Genomic DNA, 20,987 nt, shown 5'->3' on the forward strand with positions numbered 1-20,987 from the left:
CCGGCTGGTCAGCGCAGAAATGTGGCGGGGCGGGTAGGAGAATTTCGCCCCAGATCTTTGATCTCAGGGAATCAAGGGATTTGGACAATGTGTAGGAATTGGAACCCAAGATCAGGCATGATCATATTGAAGACTGAAGCATGCTCGCAGACCATGTGGTATATTCCTACTCCTATCTCTCATGTTTTTATGACCAATCAAAGCCAACTTGCCAACTAATCAGCACCCATTTCTCATGCAGTCTAAATTATTGTTCCGTTTGAAATTTGGCATTCTTGAATCTGTCCCAGATGAAAAGCTTTGATAACATGTCTCTTTTGTCAGCAAAATTGTTTGTCAAATAGTTGTTGAGTTGCATATTTCCCTCTGACTGTCTAAGTGGGTAGATTTGGAATGAGTTCAAACCTTACCCATTGTGCCACATTTTGTGCGCGGCATGTATATTTAGTCCTATACATTTGGATAATGTCCAACCATCACAGCAGGAAAATGAGAAAATGCTTCAATTTTTACAGGAAAGACAGTACAAGCACTGTAGAACAGTCAGAAGGGGAAGCTTTCCAAATGTAGTGAGTGACTATCCATCATTTGGGTTAGATTGCCAGTAATTTGCATTTCAGTGTGTCTCACTGAACTTTAATTTTACAACATGACCTTCACTATAGCGGCCTTACAGTAAATAGTCAGTAGTAGTTTGTATTGTATGCAAACTAGACATATTGCAGGAACAGGAAATACATGTAGATAGATAAAGAATTCAAATAGAAGCAGAGTATCACACATTAGGTCACGATCGAGGCACACAATACATATTCATTTTTAGCTGATGAGTTTCTCAATGTTCTCATTTAATTTCTTTGTGAAGAAAGCAGAGGCTAAATGAATAGATTTCAGATCAGGGGAGGCGGGTTACATAACTTCCTGAATTATTTGGATAATGTCCCTCCCACTCTATTAAGGGATGCAAAGTGCCTCGATCTTTTTTCTTTGCTTGATTAGCTTTTGAATCGGGATGTCAACTCACTGAGAGTGGCAGGTTCATGTGCAATTAAGGACTGCAGTTTGAGAAGGAAATGATGTGGTGTGTAACCGTCTCACATTGCGAAGAGTTGACAAGTGGTGGAGCATTACTCTAGTGAGGTGTGAAGTCATGTACAAAAGATGTCAGTCTGGGCTCCCTGGGCACATTCTAAACTTCCTTCAAAGTGTTTCTTTTTTTTTATTAAATATTTTATTGAAAATTTTTGGTCAACCAACACAGTACATTGTGCATCCTTTACACAATATTATAACAACACAAATAACAATGACCTATTTTATAAACAAAAAATGAATAAATAATAAATAACAAAAATGAAAACTAGCCCTAATTGGCAACTGCCTTGTCACAAGTAACACTCTCCAAAAATATAATTTAACAGTCCAATATATAATTATCTGTAGCAACGACCTATACATACTATACAGTATATATTAACAACCCTGAGAGTCCTTCTGGTTCCTCCACCCCCCCCCCCCCCCGCGCCCCCCCCCCCACCCATCCCCCCCCCCCCCCCCCCGATCCTGGGCTGCTGCTGCTGCCTTCTTTTTCCCATTCCGTCTATCTTTCTGCGAGGTATTCGACGAACGGTTGCCACCGCCTGGTGAACCCTTGAGCCGACCCCCTTAGGACGAACTTAATCCGCTCTAGCTTTATAAACCCCGCCATGTCATTTATCCAGGTCTCCACCCCCGGGGGCTTGGCTTCTTTCCACATTAGCAATATCCTGCGCCGGGCTACTAGGGACACAAAGGCCAAAACATCGGCCTCTCTCGCCTCCTGCACTCCCGGCTCTTGTGCAACCCCAAATATAGCCAACCCCCAGCTTGGTTCGACCCGGACTCCTACTACTTTTGAAAGCACCTTTGTCACCCCCATCCAAAACCCCTGTAGTGCCGGGCATGACCAAAACATATGGGTATGATTCGCTGGGCTTCTCGAGCACCTCGCACACCTATCCTCCACCCCAAAAAATTTACTGAGCCGTGCTCCAGTCATATGCGCCCTGTGTAATACCTTAAACTGAATCAGGCTTAGCCTGGCACACGAGGACGACGAGTTTACCCTGCTTAGGGCATCTGCCCACAGCCCCTCCTCGATCTCCTCCCCCAGCTCTTCTTCCCATTTCCCTTTTAGTTCATCTACCATAGTCTCCCCTTCGTCCCTCATTTCCCTATATATATCTGACACCTTACCATCCCCCACCCATGTCTTTGAGATCACTCTGTCCTGCACCTCTTGTGTCGGGAGCTGCGGGAATTCCCTCACCTGTTGCCTCGCAAAAGCCCTCAGTTGCATATACCTGAATGCATTCCCTAGGGGCAACCCATATTTCTCGGTCAGCGCTCCCAGACTCGCGAACTTCCCATCCACAAACAGATCTTTCAGTTGCGTTATTCCTGCTCTTTGCCACATTCCATATCCCCCATCCATTCCCCCCGGGGCAAACCTATGGTTGTTTCTTATCGGGGACCCCCCCAAGGCTCCAGTCTTTCCCCTATGCCGTCTCCACTGTCCCCAAATCTTCAGTGTAGCCACCACCACCGGGCTTGTGGTGTAGTTCCTCGGTGAGAACGGCAATGGGGCTGTCACCATAGCCTGTAGGCTAGTCCCACTACAGGACGCCCTCTCTAATCTCTTCCACGCCGCTCCCTCCTCCTCTCCCATCCACTTACTCACCATTGAAATATTAGCGGCCCAATAATACTCACTTAGGCTCGGTAGTGCCAGCCCCCCCCTATCCCTGCTACGCTGTAAGAATCCCTTCCTCACTCTCGGGGTCTTCCCGGCCCACACAAAACCCATGATGCTCTTTTCAATCCTTTTAAAAAAAGCCTTCGTGATCACCACCGGGAGGCACTGAAACTCAAAGAGGAATCTCGAGAGGACCACCATCTTAACCGCCTGCACCCTCCCTGCCATTGACAGGGATACCATATCCCATCTCTTGAAATCCTCCTCCATCTGTTCCACCAACCGCGTTAAATTTAACCTATGCAATGTGCCCCAATTCTTAGCTATCTGGATCCCCAGGTAACGAAAGTCCCTTGTTACCTTCCTCAACGGTAGGTCCTCTATTTCTCTACTCTGCTCCCCTGGATGCACCACAAACAACTCACTTTTCCCCATGTTCAATTTATACCCTGAAAAATCCCCAAACTCCCCAAGTATCCGCATTATTTCTGGCATCCCCTCCGCCGGGTCCGCCACGTATAGTAGCAAATCGTCCGCATACAAAGATACCCGGTGCTCTTCTCCTCCCCTAAGTACTCCCCTCCACTTCTTGGAACCCCTCAACGCTATCGCCAGGGGCTCAATCGCCAGTGCAAACAATAATGGGGACAGAGGGCATCCCTGCCTTGTCCCTCTATGGAGCCGAAAATATGCAGATCCCCGTCCATTCGTGACCACGCTCGCCACTGGGGCCCTATACAACAGCTGCACCCATCTAACATACCCCTCTCCAAAACCAAATCTCCTCAACACCTCCCACAAATAATCCCACTCCACTCTATCAAATGCTTTCTCGGCATCCATCGCCACTACTATCTCCGTTTCTCCCTCTGGTGGGGCCATCATCATTACCCCTAACAACCTCCGTATGTTCGTGTTCAGCTGTCTCCCCTTCACAAACCCAGTTTGGTCCTCGTGGACCACCCCCGGGATACATTCCTCTATTCTCATTGCCATTACCTTGGCCAGGACCTTGGCATCTACATTTAGGAGGGAAATAGGTCTATAGGACCCGCATTGTAGCGGGTCCTTTTCCTTCTTTAAGAGAAGCGATATCGTTGCTTCAGACATAGTCGGGGGCAGTTGTCCCCTTTCCTTTGCCTCATTAAAGGTCCTCGTCAGTACCGGGGCGAGCAAGTCCACATATTTTCTATAGAATTCGACTGGGAATCCATCCGGTCCCGGGGCCTTTCCCGCCTGCATGCTCCTAATTCCTTTCACCACTTCTTCTACCTCGATCTGTGCTCCCAGTCCCACCCTTTCCTGCTCTTCCACCTTGGGAAATTCCAGCCGATCCAAGAAGCCCATCATTCTCTCCCTCCCATCCGGGGGTTGAGCTTCATATAATTTTTTATAAAATGTCTTGAACACTCCATTCACTCTCTCCGCTCCCCGCTCCATCTCTCCTTCCTCATCCCTCACTCCCCCTATTTCCCTCGCTGCTCCCCTTTTCCTCAATTGGTGTGCCAGCAACCTGCCTTCTCCCCATATTCGTACTGTACACCCTGTGCCTTCCTCCATTGTGCCTCTGCAGTGCCTGTAGTCAGCAAGTCAAATTCTACATGTAGCCTTTGCCTTTCCCTGTACAGTCCCTCCTCCGGTGCTTCCGCATATTGTCTGTCCACCCTCAAAAGTTCTTGCAGCAACCGCTCCCGTTCCTTACTCTCCTGCTTCCCTTTATGTGCCCTTATTGATATCAGCTCCCCTCTAACCACCGCCTTCAACGCCTCCCAGACCACTCCCACCTGGACCTCCCCATTATCATTGAGTTCCAAGTACTTTTCAATGCACCCCCTCACCCTTAGACACACACCCTCATCTGCCATTAGTCCCATGTCCATTCTCCAGGGTGGGCGCCCTCCTGTTTCCTCCCCTATCTCCAAGTCCACCCAGTGTGGAGCGTGATCCGAAATGGCTATAGCCGTATACTCCGTTCCCCTCACCTTCGGGATCAATGCCCTACCCAGCACAAAAAAGTCTATTCGCGAGTAGACTTTATGGACATAGGAGAAAAACGAGAACTCCTTACTCCTAGGTCTGCTAAATCTCCACGGGTCTACACCTCCCATCTGCTCCATAAAATCTTTAAGTACCTTGGCTGCTGCCGGCCTCCTTCCAGTCCTGGACTTCGACCTATCCAGCCCTGGTTCCAACACCATATTAAAATCAACCCCCATTATCAGCTTTCCCATCTCTAGGTCCGGAATGCGTCCTAGCATCCGCCTCATAAAATTGGCATCATCCCAGTTCGGGGCATATACGTTTACCAAAACCACCGTCTCCCCCTGTAGTTTGCCACTCACCATCACGTATCTGCCCCCGTTATCCGCCACTATAGTCTTTGCCTCGAACATTACCCGCTTCCCCACTAATATAGCCACCCCCCTGTTTTTCGCATCTAGCCCCGAATGGAACACCTGCCCCACCCATCCTTTGCGTAGCCTAACCTGGTCTATCAGTTTCAGGTGCGTTTCCTGTAACATAACCACATCTGCCTTAAGTTTCTTAAGGTGTGCGAGTACCCGTGCCCTCTTTATCGGCCCGTTCAGCCCTCTCACGTTCCACGTGATCAGCCGAGTTGGGGGGCTTCCTACCCCCCCCCCCTTGTCGATTAGCCATCACCTTTTTCCAGCTCCTCACCCGGTTCCCACGCAGCTGTATCTCCCCCAGGCGGTGCCCCCCCGCCCATCCTCTCCCATACCAGCTCCCCCCTCTCCCCAGCAGCAGCAACCCAGTAATTCCCCCCTCCCACCCCCCCCCCGCTAGATCCCCCGCTAGCGTAATTACTCCCCCCATGTTGCTCCCAGAAGTCAGCAAACTCTGGCTGACCTCGGCTTCCCCCCATGACCTCGGCTCGCACCGTGCGACGCCCCCTCCTTCCTGCTTCTCTATTCCCGCCATGATTATCATAGCGCGGGAACCAAGCCCGCGCTTCTCCCTTGGCCCCGCCCCCAATGGCCAACGCCCCATCTCCTCCACCTCCCCTCCTCCCCCCATCACCACCTGTGGGAGAGAGAAAAGTTACCACATCGCAGGATTAGTACATAAAATCCCTCTTTGCCCCCCACATTCGCCCCACCACTTTGTTCGAACGTTCTTTTTAATAACCCGCTCATTCCAGTTTTTCTTCCACAATAAAAGTCCACGCTTCATCCGCCGTCTCAAAGTAGTGGTGCCTCCCTCGATATGTGACCCACAGTCTTGCCGGTTGCAGCATTCCAAATGTTATCTTCTTTTTATGAAGCACCGCCTTGGCCCGATTAAAGCTCGCCCTCCTTCTCGCCACCTCCGCACTCCAGTCTTGATAAACGCGGATCACCGCGTTCTCCCATTTACTGCTCCGAGTTTTCTTCGCCCATCTAAGGACCATTTCTCTATCCTTAAAACGGAGGAATCTCACCACTATGGCTCTGGGAATTTCTCCTGCTCTCGGTCCTCGCGCCATCACTCGGTATGCTCCCTCCACCTCCAACGGACCCGCCGGGGCCTCCGCTCCCATTAACGAGTGCAGCATCGTGCTCACATATGCCCCGACGTCCGCTCCCTCCACACCTTCAGGAAGACCAAGAATCCTCAGGTTGTTCCTCCTTGCGTTGTTTTCCAGTGCCTCCAACCTTTCCACACATCGTTTCTGATGTGCCTCCTGCGTCTCCGTCTTCACCACCAGGCCCTGTATATCGTCCTCATTCTCGGCTGCCTTTGCCTTCACGACCCGAAGCTCCCGCTCCTGGGTCTTTTGTTCCTCCTTTAGCCCTTCGATCGCCTGTAGTATCGGGGCCAACAGCTCTTTCTTCATTTCCTTTTTGATCTCTTCCACACAGCATTTCAAGAACTCTTGTTGTTCAGGGCCCCATGTTAAACTGCCACCTTCCGACGCCATCTTGGTTTTTGCTTGCCTTCCTTGCCGCTGTTCTAAAGGATCCACTGCAATCTGGCCACTCTCTCCTCCTTTTTCCATCCGTATCCAGGGGGGATTCCCTTCTGGTTTACCGCACAGTGTTTTTAGCCGTCAAAATTGCCGTTGGGGCTCCTATCAAGAGCCCAAAAGTCCGTTTCACAGGGAGCTGCCGAAACGTGCGACTCAGCTGGTCATCGCCGCACCCGGAAGTCCTTCAAAGTGTTTCTAATGTGAGAAAACAAACATTGTAACCATGCACAAAATATATTAAAATGTGCGGGCTGGCAAGTGGAGTCCTGCTTATGTGTGATACTAAGCAGTGTCATGGTGGAGTGTGAGTCACAGCTCACAATAGAGTTGTCCAGTTCTTACATTACTAGTGCAGTGTTACTGCCAATGTCAGATTGTAACTGTTCAAATTCATTGAAGACACTGATTTTTCTCAGAAGACCCAGAGAGAATTCAGGGTGAAAATGTATTTTGCACAAACTTAGGGTCACCCCACAGTCACAGTTGAGGTGCCCACCAATTTTCCAGCATCTGCTGTTACCGTTTCTAAATTTAATAACATTGGAACGATCTTAAAACACTCCTCATTTTTGATAGTTCAAGTGTCCACGTGATGGGCGGCACGGTGGCACAGTGGTTAGCACTGCTGTCTCATGGCACCGAGGACCCAGGTTCGATCCCAGCTCCGAGTCACTGTCCGTGTGGAATTTGCACATTCTCCCTGTGTCTGCTTGGGTCTCACCCCCACATCCCAAAGATGTGCAGGGTAGGTGGATTGGCCACATTAAATTTCCCCTTAAATGGAAAAAAAAAGAATTGGGTACTCTCGATTTATTTTTAAAAGTATTCACTTGATTATTCCACTTCCAGAATGCAAACAATCATTTGGGAACGTTCTGATTATTTAATACTATATGGGAATATAAAACTACAAAAGATAAAAAGGGAAGAAAGAATCCTGATGCCAAAGCAGAAAGCTGCCCTCAGGGTATGTTCCCCCATGCTACCCTCTCATGGCACCGCGCTGGCTACTGATTGGAGCAGAGCATTGACAGTACACATCCCAGCTCAGTGTTTTGCATCCACGACTCTTCATCAACCAGAGAAATATTTGCCACAATTGCAGCCCTGTGCAAAAAAGAAAAATCCGACAACACCGAGTTGGGGGGGGGGGGGGGGGGGGGAGCAGCAAGCGGGGTTGCAATAGCAATGTAAGGTCTGGAGGGCGAGATTGGAGAATTAAGGGGCCTCCACCTTCTCAACGATGGGTGGAAGTTCTTGAGCCACTTCCCGCTGAAATGTGAAGCAAGGACAGCTACAGCAAAACAGGCATCTCCAGTTATCGGAATCGTTGTGGATTACCTTTTTATAAAAACAATACCCCCGCCGCGTTTTGCCTGCAGTTTAAACTGGGATCCAGCGAAACGTTCATTGAGGTAAGCTTTCTGATTCCAACAAGGCGCCAGGTTTCACACCGTTTGTTAATAAAACACAATTTTTACCTCGTTAACTTTTTAAAAAGCACGGGGACACCGTTAAACACGAGCAGATCGATATAAGGGACTGGGTCCATAAATCCGTTGTGGCTTCTCTTGCGCGCGTTTCTCTCGCTCCTTGAATTTGTTTCCATCATTGCAAATCCGAAATTCGCCAGCGCCAATAATTTGATTTCAAAAAAAGAATGCAGTGTGTGTGTTTTTGCATTGCGAGGATTTCAATCCATGTAAAGGTAAGTCAATAGAAAAAAAAAAGGTTTGTGGATTTTTAATTCAAAAAAATGTTCCGCATTACTCTGCAGTGAGAGTGGATTGGAAGAACTTAATCTCCCTTTAACAAATCAATTGGTATTTCCGAGCCCGCTTGTAGTCAGAGTTCATTCTTAAAGTCAACTCCTGATATTGAGAGGAACGCTGAACGTGTCCTCTCTACCCCGCATGTACAACTGGGAAAGGAATTCCACACGGGAAGCTCTGCCGAGGAGGTGGAATTAATTGTCCTGCTGATAACTGCTGAGATTGTGGTCACTTTGGTGTGTTTCACGCGGCTATGTCCCTTCAGTCGGGAGCAACACCAGGGGCCTGCCCTCTCCCTCTGACATCTCTCAGCTCTCAAATCAATAAACCCTCAAGTGCTTGTCGAGAATAATCTGGGACAGACTACCGCAAGGCAGCCTGTCACCACAGCGCTGCACTAAAAGCTTTTCCACTGGTGCACTTGGCACACCGTAAAGCTCGAGTTCCCCCATGTCGCGGTGCTTGTTTGAATTTGCCAAGTGCAACCAGCAGAGCGCTGATTCAGAAGCGCCGGAGCAAAGGTACACACACGCGTTTAGGAGAGAACCGCGATTTAATTCACTTGCATCCACCCTCCGGGTGTTAATCAGCGAGGATCACCCAAATACCCCTTTGTTTCTGGGTAAAAATGAAGTTGGAACTGAAGAAGTTCCAGGACGCAATTGGTCTTTAGCGGAACTGTACATATACAGTTCTTACTAACTGTGTATAGAAAGCTTGACTGAACTTGATTAAATCTGGCTGATTAAATCTATTCCGGTGTTCTGTCCTCTTAGATTTTTTTTTGGTTATAGCTGCGTTTTTGTACGATTTATCTTTGCTGGTCTACATTGTCCATATTGAATAGATTGTCTATTGCTTTTCCATATTTCCACAATAACTTCATTGCAGCATATTCATGTAAACCTACTTGTGACATTAATAAAGATTATTATTATTTTGGAGTATGTGACTAAGTATACAAAGTCATGTGTCGAGCTTTTAGTTACCCCCTAACCTCAGCGAATTTCACTAAAAAGCAGAAGCAAGGTAAAGATGCAACTGGTACAGTCATAACAAAGGGTAATCAATGGGTGGGTATTGTGTTGGGCCGGATTCTACAGTGGAGATAATGGTGAGACTACGAGTGCTCACCGTTATTGAAGTATCAATTGGTTAGTAGTTTCCAGGAACTGCACATCCGTTCAATGCATAAATTAGAAAGTGACTGCTGGAGCTGACCTGCTCCTACAGAAGCTGTGCAAGAATGGCATTTCACCAAGGGGTTCATGTGAAATTGCTGTATTGACGGCCCAGTTCGACGGTGTGGGTGTTTCAGGGGGTGCTGGGCTAGGCCAGGTCCGGTGCAGTAGCTGGTATCTTGTTGCTCCCTGGGGCTTGGGATGTCCCTTCTTGAAGGCACCTATTGGGGATGTCCTGGGAGGCTTGGTATTGCTTCTTTGGTGCACTGGGGCCTGGCGTTGACTGAGTCCTGTATTTTGGTTGATATGCTGTTGCCCTTCTGGGGGGGGTGTGATGCTTGGTTGAACGAGCAGCTGGTTCTCTTCCTCATTAGTGGGTGATCAGTGTGCGCCAGGGAAATATAGAACCATGGTTGATCCTTTGGGTTTAAAAATTTTATTCAGGCATTTGTAATTTTTTAACAATTTCAAAAGCAAACATAACACAGTGAATAGCAACCCCCCCGCACCCCCCAACCAACATCCATACCCAGCCAACATGGCTTACACACATAGTTCCTCCCTCCTCCACTCGCTGATCCCGGCTAAGCTATATCCCCCCTACCCTCCCTAAACCCCCCCCTTATCATTTCTGCTGACAGCTTAATTTTCTCCAAAGAAGTTGATAAACGGCTGCCACCTCCGGGCGAACCCTAACGTTGATCCTCTCAGGCCGAACTTGATCTTCTCAAGCCTGAGAAACCAGGCCATGCCACTAACTCATACCCCCACTTTCGGGGGCTCCGAGTCCCTCCATGCCAATAAGATCCGGCTCCGGGCTACCGGGGAGGCAAAGGCCAAAACATCAGCCTCTCTCGCCCCCTGGACCCCGGGTCTTCCGACATTTCTAAAATCGCCACCTCTGGACCCGGTGTCACCCTTGTCTTTAGTACTTTGGACATGACATCGGCAAATCCTTGCCAGAATCCCCTAAGCTTTGGACATGGGCAGAACACGTGGACATGATTCGCAGGCCCACCCGCACACTGCCCACAGCTGCCCTCCACCCCTTCAAAGAACCTGCTCATACAGGCCACTGTCATGTGTGCCCGGTGGACCACCCTAAATTGTATTAGGCTGAGCTTGGCACACGACGCGTTGACTCTACTCAGAGCATCTTCCCACAGTTCTGCCTCTCGTTCCTTGCCCAACTCATCCTCCCATTTAAGCTTTACCTCCCCTGTATGGGTTCCCTGTCACTCCATGAGCTCTTTATAAATAACCTTCCCCTCACCCAGTCCTGATCCTTTATTAACCTGTAGTTTATGTCTGGTACCTCTGGCTCTTTTCTTTCTCTCTGTTTTTCTTGGGAGGCCCTGAGACTTGATCATAAACTGAACATGTTGTTGCCAGTTCAAATATATGGATTGACGTTGGTTCTGTACAGGGCCTGTGACAGGGGTTAAGTTGCATTTTGTGGTATACATGTAACTCCCCTTTAGAACTGTTTTTTCGTGTATTTTATTTGTTTTCTTTTCTAAGGGGGGATATAAAGAATCCGTGATTGGTTCCTGTATGAGTGCAGATGGGGTTGGTATCCGAGGAGATGTGGCTGTGGTGTGTCATTGGTGCCTTTGGTACTGCTAGAGTTTTTAAAAAAATATTTGTATTCTCCTTTTTCTCATTTACTCCCAAATTTACACCCAACAATAACAATAATTAGTAACAAATGGAATGTCAATCCCCATATCAATAACAACGATCCCATCCCCCCACCAAACCCCAAACATTAGTCCGCATGTTAACATACACAAATGACAAAAAGGAATCAGGAATCACCCATAGTCACCATGAACACATACAGTCCCTCTCCCCCAACCCTCCCAGCACCCCCCCCCTAATGTTCGATGTAATCCAATTCTTGAAAGCGCATAATGAATAACGCCCATGAATTGTAGAACCCCTCCATCCTTCCCCTCAGTTCAAATTTGACCTTTTCAAGCATCAAGAATTCCAGCAGCACCCCCCCCCCCCCCCGGTCACGCCAGGGCACAGGGTGGAGAGGTTGATCTCCATCCTAACGGATCCGCCTTCGGGCAATCAAAGAGGTGAAGGCGACAACATCTGCCTCCGCACCCATTTCCAACCCCGGCTGGTCCGACACCCCGACTATGGCATCTCGAGGGCCGGGGTCCAGTTTCACGTGCACCACCTTAGAGATTACCCTAAAACCTCCTTCCAGTAATCCTCCAGCTTTGGACAGGACCAAAACATGTGAACTTGATTTGTGCCCCCCCCCCCCCCCGCAACGTTTACACACATCTTCTATCTCCTCAAAGAGCCGGCTCATCCTCGCCCTTGTGAGGTGTGCTCTATATACCACCTTCAGCTGTATCAGCCCCAACCTCGTGCCCGAGGTGGAGGTATTCACTCTCCGAAGCACCTCACACCAGAACCCCTCCTCCGTACCCTCTCCCAACTCTTCCTCCCACTTTGCTTTGTTGGTACTGTTAGAGTTGAGGGAGATATATATTGGTGCGCACCCAACATGGCGTGGTAAACTTACCCTGAACTCTCGTGGTAATTGCAAGTTGACATGTCGTGGGAGGGTGTGCACCATTTTACCATGGTTCCATGGCTTCATCCGGTTTCTCCCCTGGTCTGTGGTGGGGCTTATAGAGGCATCCAGCTATGACTAATGATTGTATCGAGCCAGTGATAATGTTGTTCTCCTGTTCTCCTCTGTTTTCATGTATGTTGAGCCGTTTTTTTGCTTGTTTATGATGTATGTATTTTGTAAATCTGTTGCGTTGTTTTCAGAAATGTAATACTTTAAATATTTTATTCAAAATTAAAAAAACTTTTCATTAATTTTTTGTTTTTCCCTCTTTTATCTTAATCTAGTCTTTCTTTCACTCTCTTTATTTCACATTCTGTACCATATTTTTGGGGGGTTCACTATTCTAACTGAATGGTTTGCTTCAGATTCTGCAATGTTCATGAATGGTTCTTCAGTCTGATTGGTTAAGGGGATACACAGTTACTTGTCCTGTTTAGATAGGTCCCAGATGATCTGCAGTGAGTGTAGAACTTTTCTAATAATTAGAGCTGCAAAGGCCCATAAAAAGTCTGCAGACAAGTGCAAGTGTGGCAAATGGCATTTGCCACTGTCTGCAAAATTGGGCCCTTAAATCTATGAGCTGTTGTGAATTTGGTGTGCATTATACTGAGCTGCATAGCTGCAACAGCCCAAATCTAATAATAGATCCTCAGGTAAGAACAAAGAGAACAAAGAAAATTACAGCACAGGAACAGGCCCTTCGGCCCTCCCAGCCTGCACCGATCCAGATCCTTTATCTAAACCTGTCTTCTATTTTCCAAGGATCTACTTCCCTCTGTTCCCCGCCCATTCATATATTTGTCTAGATGCATCTTAAATGATGCTATCGTGCCCGCCTCTACCACCTCCGCTGGCAAAGCGTTCCAGGCACCCACCATCCTCTGCATAAAAAACTTTCCACGCACATCTCCCTTAAACTTTCCCCCTCTCACCTTGAAATCGTGACCCCCTTGTAATTGACATCCCCACTCTTGGAAAAAGCTTGTTGCTATCCACCCTGTCCATACCTCTCATAATTTTGTAGACCTCAATCAGGTCCCCCCCTCAACCTCCGTCTTCCCAACAAAAACAATCCTAATCTACTCAACCTTTCTTCATAGCTAGCACCCTCCATACCAGGCAACATCCTGGTGAACCTCCTCTGCACCCTCTCTAAAGCATCCACATCCTTCTGGTAATGTGGCGACCAGAACTGCACGCAGTATTCCAAATGTGGCCTAACCAAAGTCCTATACAACTGTAACATGACCTGCCGACTCTTGCATTCAATACCCCGTCCGATGAAGGCAAGCATGCTGTATTCCTTCTTGACCACTCTATCGACCTGTCCATTTTACACCTTCAGGGTACAATGGACCTGAACTCACAGATCTCTGTGTACATCAATTTTCCCCAGGACTCTTCCATTGACCGTATAGTCCGCTCTTGAATTAGATCTTCCAAAATGCATCACCTCGCATTTGCCTGGATTGAACTCCATCTGCCATTTCTCTGCCCAGCTCTCCAATCTATCGATATTTTGCTGTATTCTCTGACAGTCCTCCTCGCTATCTGCGTCTCCACCAATCTTAGTATCATCTGCAAACTTGTTAATCAGATAATATTGAAGCAGAACAAATGCAGCGAGACCTGGACAATATCCAGGCTTGGGCTGACAAATGGCAAGTTACATTCGCGCAACACAAGTGCCAGGCAATGACTATCTCCTACAAAAGAGGATCTAACTACCGCCCCTTGACATTCAATGGCATTACCATCACTGAATCCCAAGAATCAACATCTTGGGGGTTACCATTGATCAGAAACTGAACTGGACTAATATTGTGGCTACCAGGGCAGGTCAAAAGCTAGGAATCCTATGGCGAGTAACTCACCCCCTGAACCCCCCCCCAAAAAAAAGCCTGTCCAACATCTACAAAGCACAAGTCAGGAGTGTAATGGAATACTCTCCACTTACCTGGATGAGTGCAGCTCCAATAACACTCAAGAAGCTTGACACCTTCCAGGACAAAGCAGCCCGCTTGATTGCTCCTCCTTCCACAAACATTCAAAGCCTCCAACACCGATGAACAGTGGAAGCCGTGTGTGTACCATCTTCATGATGCACTGCAGTAACTCCCCAAGGTTCCTCAGACAGCACCTTCCAAACCCAAGACCACTAACATCTAGAAGGACAAGAGCAGCAGATACCTGGGAACCCCACCACCTGGAGGTTCCCCTCCACGTCACTCACCACCCTGACTTGGAAATATATTGGCGCTCCTTCGCAGTCACCTACACCGCAAGGACTGCAGCGGTTCAAGAAAGCAACTTACCACCACCCCTGAAGTGTAATTAGGGGTGAGTAATAAATGCTGGCCTAACCAGCGACGCACACATACCCGTAAATTAACTTTTAAGAAACATAGGCTCTGGAGTTCATCCTTGTCCCATGGTTATTCAATATGTAGTTTTCAAAATTTCTGATGAGCCTTATACTTGAGTTAGATTCTGTGGAACAAGACACAGAGTTAACGCTCCAGATGTCCTTTCATTGGAGTATTACAGCATTTCCTGTTTTTATTTCCGATTTTCAGTATCTGCAGTATTTTTGATTTTGACCTCGAGTTAGCTTGTGCCAAGCCTTTGGAAAATTGTTTGGAGTCGGAACTAGAACAGAATGGCCTTTCATCCATTAACTGGGAAAAGGGAGCAAACAGGAATGGGCCCATCAGCTAAGTTGTTTTTCAATGAACGATCCTGGCTAACTTTTTCCATCATTTCAGTTGTTGCAACCACATGTCATAAATTAGAATAATATAGCAGGGACCAACTTACTCAGGTAATGAAAATCCTGTAAATCTCCCGGCAGGCTGAAGCAATTTCCTGCAGTTTTAGGTGAAAAATAATTGCTGAACTGCTATAAATCCCACATAATCCTATAAATCCTTTCTGGTGCAAAAACACAAGCAAGGCGACCCAACCATGACCAGCAAAAGAAATTAACGGTCGTATTGATCCAAATTCATATAAATTGCTAGAAAAAGTATCAAACCTGGGGATTGGGAATAGTTTAGAATCCAGCAAAGGAGATCTAAGAGATTGGTTGAGAGAGGGATGGTTGAGAGGGGGAAATGAGAGAATGGGAGTATATATGAACAGAGCAAGAGAAGGCCATTCAGCCCCTCGATTTAATAGGATCATGGCTGTTCTGACAGTAAACCTGAAAGTAACATGAAAGCGGACTGGAAAAATTAAAAAATATGTAAAAGACTATCAGGGTGTTGGGGCACAGCGTGGGAGTCAGCAGAAAAAGACTTAAGTGTGGCCTTGGTGGAGAGAATCTCAGGCAAAGTGCCGTTGAATAGCTGGATATTTCTCAGTGCTGCAGTTACCAAGAAACGCCCTACTAAATGCGGCCAAAACCAGCCATAGATTTTCTTCTGCCTAAGCCGCACCCTAAAGGCATCAAGAGATATAGGGATATCGTGGGAGTATGACAGTGAGATAAAGATCAGCCATGATCATATTAAATGGGAGAGCAGGCACAAAGGGGCTACTCCTGCTCCAATTACTATGGACGCGATTATCCCACCACGTTGTGCCAGCACTGATTCCATTGCACCGAGAGCACCGTGGGAAGGGCCCTAAACAGACTTTGTGCCAGCCGCAAAACCGCATGCGTGTCACACGACCCGGGTGCCCGGCGTGACCCATTAGGCTAATTTAAATATGCAGTGTCCTGGTTCCCAGGAGTCACCGGCCACCCAGCAAGGCCTTACCCGGTTAGTACTGGTCTCCTCAAGCAGAGATGTTCTCCTCGGAGTCGAGAGGGAGTGCCACCCGGGATGGGCCGGTGCGTCGGCTGGAGGACCTGCAGGAGAATGGACATGCGGTCAGGATGGTTCAGTCAATAAGGCAATAACAACTTTACAGGCCCTCCGGGTGGGGCCCGGTGGTTCCTCACCTCCTGCGACGTTCACAGCCTCCGTGGGTGACCGCCCTGTCCTCGGCCACCACAGTAACCTCCAGGGCCTGCTCCTCAAAGGAGGTGAGGATTCTTATCTAGCACCCCTCCGCCAACCTGGGCCCTCGCCCAATGGTAATGGGAGAATTTTTGCTGAGGAGACACAGAGAAGGCATTGTTAATGCGTGGTGTTCACAGTGATGGGAGAGGGGGTGTGAAGGAGGGGCACTGGCTGCTCTATGGCTGACCTTCCAGAACCCTCGGGAGAACAGGACATCCTTCCTGGCCTGTACAGCATCTAGCAGCCTCCCCAGGTCAGCATCCCCGAATCTTGGGGCTGGTCGCCTGGGCATCATTATTGCGAGCTTGCTTGGGTTGGCTGAGCAAGTGCTGTTTAAGTGCTGCTTGACCTTGTTAGTGGGGGGCTGGCGAGTGCAGTCCCAGCGAATCAGTTGGCGAGCCTTCATTTGCGACGAGAAGCCAACTAATGTTGAATTGCGTTGCCGACGTCACTGGGTTGAGTGCCGGGATGCTCACGGTAATTCCCGCTCACTACCACACTTGGAAATTTTTCCGGAGAATTGCGCCCATTGGCTGGAATCTCCGGCCATTGCGATTCATTTTTCCTGTCAGCAGCGCACCCATGCCCGTGGGTGTCCCGGCCTCACGGAAGGGCCTCAATGGGAAATCCCATTGACAAGCAGTGGGAAGAGGGAATCCCGCTGTCAGCGAACGGCGCGGAGCCGCCAATCACGCAACTGAGGGACCGGAGAATCCAGCCCTTTGTCATTTTGTGGGTGAATCATGCCCTATGTTTCAATGGATTCATATCTTTTTATCTCCAATTAAACAAACCCGTCTCAGGTCAAAACTGACTTTTTTTTAATAAATATATTTTATTAAAGTTTTTAAATCAAACAAACTTTTCCCATTTTACAACTTTGTAATAATATATACATTGATCGTTTAAAAAAAAATAAAAAAATATGCTAACTAACGGCAACTGCCAACAACAAAATAAGAAACAACAGAAATAGTAACTAAAATAGTAACTTCGTAAAATCTAATATAAATAACTAATATATAAACACACACATAAAACCCCTGAGGACCCAAATGAGCCCCCCACCCCCTCTCCCCCCTGGGTTGCTGCTGCTACCTTTCCTATTTTCCCTTATCGCTCTGCGAGATAGTCGAGGAACGGTTGTCACCGCCTGGTGAACCCTTGAGCCGAACCTCTTAGTGCGTACTTTATCCGCTCCAATTTTATGAACCCTGCCATGTCATTGATCCAGGCCTCCACACCCGGGGGCTTAGCTTCTTTCCACATAAGTAGAATCCTTCGCCGGGCTACAAGGGACGCAAAGGCCAACACGTCGGCCTCTCTCGCCTCCTGCATTCCCGGCTCATCTGCAACCCCAAATATAGCCAACCCCCAGCCTGGTTCGACCCGGACCCCCACCACTTTTGAAATCACTTTTGCCACACCCACCCAGAACCCATGCAATACCGGACATGACCAAAACATGTGGGTGTGGTTCGCCGGGCTTCCCGCGCATCTCCCGCACCTATCCTCCACTCCAAAAAATCTACTCAGCCTTGCTCCAGTCATACATGCGCCCTGTGTAGAACCTTGAATTGTATCAGGCTGAGCCTGGCACATGAGGACGAAGAGTTTACCCTACTTAGGGCATCTGCCCACAGCCCCTCCTCAATCTCTTCCCCCAGCTCCTCCTCCCATTTTCCCTTCAGCTCCTCTACCATCGTCTCCCCCTCGTCTCACATTTCCCTATATATATCTGACACCCTATCATCACCCACCCATGCCCCCAAAATCACTCTGTCCTGGATCTCTTGCACCGGAAGCTGCGGAAATTCCCTCACCTGTTGCCTCACAAATGCCCTCACTTGCATATAGCGAAATGCATTCCCAGGTGGCAACCCATATTTTTCTGACAGTGCTTCCAGACTCGCGAACGTCCCATCGAAGAACAAGTCCTTCAATTTCGCAATTCCTGGTCGCTGCCAAGATTTAAATCCCCTATCTATCCTTCCCGGGACGAACCTATGGTTGTTCCTTATCGGGGACCACACTGAGGCACCCGTCAGTCCCTTATGTCGTCTCCACTGCCCCCAAATTTTCAGAGTTGCCACCACCACTGTGTTTGTGGTGTATTTTTTCGGGGAGAATGGTAACGGCGCCGTCACCAGTGCTTTTAGACTAGTTCCCCTACAGGACGCCATCTCCAGTCTTTTCCATGCCGCTCCTTCCCCTTCCCTCATCCACTTACATATCATTGACACGTTGGCAGCCCAATAATAATCACTTAGACTCGGCAGTGCCAGTCCCCCTCTGTCCCTACTGCGCTGCAGGAACCCCCTCTTTGCTCTTGGGGTCTTTCCAGCCCACACAAAGCTCATAATACTCTTGTCCACCTTCTCAAAAAAGGCCTTTGTAATCAGTACAGGGAGGCACTGGAACACGAAAAGAAACCTCGGAAGGACCACCATTTTAACCGCCTGCACCCTGCCCGCCAATGACAGGGGCGCCATGTCCCACCTCCTAAAGTCCTTTTCCATCTGCTCTACCAGTCGTGCAAAGTTAAGCTTATGCAAGGTTCCCCAGTTCCTGGCCACCTGGATCCCTAAATACCGGAAATCCCTTGTTACCCTCCTCAACGGTAAATCGTCTATTCCCCTGCCCTGTTCCCCAGGGTGCATCACAAACAGTTCACTCTTCCCCATATTCAATTTATATCCTGAAAATTCTCCAAACTCCCTGAGTGTCTGCATTATCTCGGGCATCCCCTCCACTGGGTCCGCGACATACAACAACAAATCATCCGCGTATAATGACACCCGATGCTCTTCTCCTCCTCTAAGTACCCCCCTCCACTTCCTAGAGCCCCTCAGCGCTATGGCCAGTGGCTCAATTGCCAACGCAAACAGTAACGGGGACAGGGGACATCCCTGTCTTGTACCCCTATATAGTCGGAAGTGGTCAGATCGTTGCCTATTTGTAATCACACTTGCCACCGGGGCCCTGTACAGGAGCTGAACCCATCTAATGAACCCCTCTCCAAATCCAAATCTCCTCAGTACTTCCCACAGGTAGTCCCACTCCACTCTATCAAATGCCTTCTCTGCATCCATCGCCACCACTATCTCCGCCTCCCCCTCCGGTGGGGGCATCATCATCACCCCCAGCAGCCTCCGTATATTAGCATTCAATTGCCTCCCTTTAACAAACCCCGTTTGATCATCATGCACCACCCCAGGGACACAGTCCTCTATCCTCGTCACCATCACCTTGGCCAAAAGCTTGGCATCTACGTTCAAGAGGGAGATAGGCCTGTATGACCCGCACTGCAGCGGTCTTTGTCTCTTTTCAGGATCAGCGATATCGTCGCCTCCGACATCGTCGGGGTTGTGTCCCCCTTTCCCTAGCCTCATTGAAGGTTCTCGTCAGAAGTGGGGCCAGCAGGTCCACGTATTTCCTATAGAACTCCACCGGGAACCCATCCGGTCCCGGGGCCTTCCCTACCTGCATGTTCCCAATTCCTTTTACCACCTCCTCCACCTCAATCTGTGCTCCCAGTCCTGTCATCTCCTGTTCCTCAACCTTCGGGCACTCCAGCTGGTCTAGGAAACGCATCATTCCCTCTTTCCCTTCCGGGGGTTAAGCCTTATATAGCCTCTCGTAAAATACCTTAAACACCCCGTTCACCCTCTCCACTCCCCGTTCCATCTTTCCCTCCTCGTCTCTAACCCCTCCGATCTCTCTCGCCGCGCCCCTCTTCCTAAGTTGTTGGGCCAGCAGCCGGCTCGCCTTCTCTCCATATTCATACTGCACTCCCTGTGCCTTCCTCCATTGTGCCTCCGCCTTACCCGTGGTCAACAAGTCAAAGTCCGTGTGCAATCTCCGTCTTTCCCTGTATAGCCCTTCATCTGGTGCCTCCGCATATTGCCTATCCATCCTCAAAATCTCCCTCAACAATCTCTCCCTTTCTTTACCCTCTTGTTTCCCCTTATGGGCCCTTATGGAGATCAGCTCCCCTCTAACCACCGCATTCAGCGCCTCCCAGACCACTCCCACCTGGACCTCTCCGTCATCATTAATCTCTAGGTACCTTTCAATACATCCCCTCACCCTTACACATACCCCCTCGTCCGCCAACAGTCCCATATCTAATCTCCAGAGTGGGCGCTGTTCCTTTTCCTCTCCTACTTCCAGATCTACCCAATGTGGGGCATGATCTGGAATGGCTCTAGCCGAATAACTCAGTTCCTGCCACCTTCGGGATCAGCGCCCATCCCAGGACAAAGAAGTCTATCCGGGAGTACACTTTGTGAACATGGGAGAAGAAGGAAAACTCTTTACTCCTTGGGTGATCTCCAGGGATCCACTCCTCCCATCTGCTCCATAAAGCCCTTAAGCACCTTGGCCGCTGCCGGCCTCCTCCCGGTCCTAGATCTGGACCGGTCCAGCCCTGGATCCAGCACCGTGTTGAAGTCCCCCCCCATTACCAACTTTCCCGTCTCCAGGTCCGGGATGCGCCCCAACATACGCTTCATAAAATTTGCATCATCCCAGTTCGGGGCATATACGTTCACCAGCACCACCGCCTCACCTTGCAATCTGCCACTCACCATCACGTATCTACCCCCACTGTCCGCCACTATGGTCTTCGCCTCAAACAATACCCGTTTCCCCACCAGTATTGCCACCCCTCTATTTTTCGCATCCAAGCCCGAGTGGAATACCTGTCCCACCCATCCTTTTCTTAA

General features: G+C 48.9%; 1 protein-coding gene across 1 annotated transcript in view; it reads left to right on the plus strand.

Annotated features, from left to right (window-relative positions):
* Window positions 1-7,850: 7,850 nt before the first annotated feature.
* Window positions 7,851-20,987, plus strand: part of LOC140391984 (transmembrane protein 272-like) — a 42,881-nt gene continuing 29,744 nt past the window's right edge. The window contains exon 1 of the mRNA XM_072477096.1: window positions 7,851-8,116. The gene's annotated coding sequence lies outside the window, so the exon portion shown is untranslated. The remainder of the gene's footprint in view (window positions 8,117-20,987) is intronic.

The sequence above is a fragment of the Scyliorhinus torazame genome, chromosome 15, assembly GCF_047496885.1.
Source record: "Scyliorhinus torazame isolate Kashiwa2021f chromosome 15, sScyTor2.1, whole genome shotgun sequence".
Taxonomy (NCBI): Eukaryota; Metazoa; Chordata; class Chondrichthyes; order Carcharhiniformes; family Scyliorhinidae; genus Scyliorhinus; species Scyliorhinus torazame.